Source organism: Ostrea edulis, chromosome 10, assembly GCF_947568905.1.
Source record: "Ostrea edulis chromosome 10, xbOstEdul1.1, whole genome shotgun sequence".
NCBI classification, from domain to species: Eukaryota; Metazoa; Mollusca; class Bivalvia; order Ostreida; family Ostreidae; genus Ostrea; species Ostrea edulis.
Genome location: NC_079173.1, coordinates 38,764,008 through 38,765,954, shown reverse-complemented (window position 1 = coordinate 38,765,954; position 1,947 = coordinate 38,764,008).

Here is a 1,947-nt window from a genome sequence, read left to right as displayed (position 1 = left end):
GAATTTGAAAATTCTTCAGATTTTTTTTGTGTTTTTTTTTTGCAGACATTCACGCGTTGTTCGATTTTCTTGGAGGTATTTGTATTTACATTTGAGACATTCCAAAGATAAGATAAACCTAAATTTTCTCTTTGAATGCTTATACTAGTAATTCATCTACCATTAAAGGAACGCTACCAAGTTCATAACAAACTAAATTATTGCAGGTTTTATCATTGGATACCTGTAAAGTGCGAAACGAAACGAAATCTACCGTAACGAAACGAAACCCATCGAAACGAAACCTACCAAAACAAAACCTACCGAAACGAACCAGATTGTATAACCGAACTCTTTTAATTATAATAATTAAAATGGTATCTTAGGTCCCTGTGAAAGTTACCACATAGAGATAAAATTCGCCTTCCCTTTGATGTAGGCTTTTGGCTTGACTGATACAAAGTTTTAAAAATTGGAGGGGGGGGGGGGGTAACCACAAAGAACATATCCAAAGTTAATTAAATACCATGTGCAATTAGTTTCTAATCCATAGATTTCAGAACGGAGAGTTACAGTCTCACAGGTCAGAGGTCTGGAGAAACACACTAAACGAGGGGTTGGGTCGCCGGCGTTGGATCCGCCTTTGGGCATAAATACATGTTTCAGTATTTTTTGCTCTAAAGACAAATCTATGTATACATGTGAATATTGTGTATTTATATGCAGTATATCAAACGGTGGATTCTGAGTATGTCTTCCCGTTCTCTTTTTAATTTCTGCTTCCCTTGTTCATAAGCCTTTTGATTTTAAAAATATGTTGACCTCCTCCTGATATTATTGCATACAAAATTCCGTTTTCCGTCCCATTTTCTATTCCCTGTCTTAGCAACACCCCAAATGTATAGAGTTATATTTAGACTCACTACATATCAATAAAAAAAAAATAATAATACATGTATATATATATATATATATATATATCTTACCGAATAGCATTCATATAATATGGTATACTATTTAATTTTTTCCATTATTGAAAGTACTCGCACCTCAGCAGTTAGAGATCAAATAAGAGGTTAATAGCTCTTCCTGTTTTCAACTTTCTCAGACACCAGCTTCTTCAAACACTGTATCTATGCCCGAAGGTGGATCCAACGCCATGGCCCCAGACCTGTGAGACTGTAATCCTCCGTTCTGAAATTTATGGATCCAAAACTAATTGCGCATGGTGTTTAATCAACTTCGGATATGTACTTTGTGCTTACTCATCCCCCCCCCTCCAACTTTTAAAACTTTGTATCAGTCAAGCTGAAAGCCTATATCAAAGGGGAGGTGAATTTTATTTATATGTGGTAACTTTCACAGGGGCCCAAGATACCATTTTTAGCCGAGTTGCAACGAAGTTGAACTCGGCTATTGGTTTGGTGATGCGGGCGGGCGGTTGGGCGTCAACAATTGGTTTCCGGATGATAACTCCGAAAGTTTAAATCCGAATCAAATGAAACTTTGATATATTGTTGGGTACCAGGCAAGGAAGACCCCTATTGATTTTGGAGAAAATAGGTCAAAGGTCAAGGTTACAGTGACCGAAAATAGAATGGAAAATACAGAAAAATTTGGTTTCCGGATGATAACTCCGAAAGTTTAAATCCGAATCAAATGAAACTTTGATATATTGTTGGGTACCAGGTAAGGAAGACCCCTATTGATGTTGGAGAAAAAAGGTCAAGGTCACAGTGACCGAATATAGAATGAAAATTTCAGAAATATTTTGTTTCCGGATGATAACTCAGAAAGTTTAAATCCGAATCAAATGATATTTTAAGATATTGTTATGTACCAGGTAAGGAAGGCTCCTATTGATTTTGGAGAAAATAGGTCAAAGGTCAAGGTCACAGTGACCGAAAATAGATTTAAAATTCCAAAAAAAAAAAAAAGGTTTCCGGAGGATAACTCGAAAAAATTTAA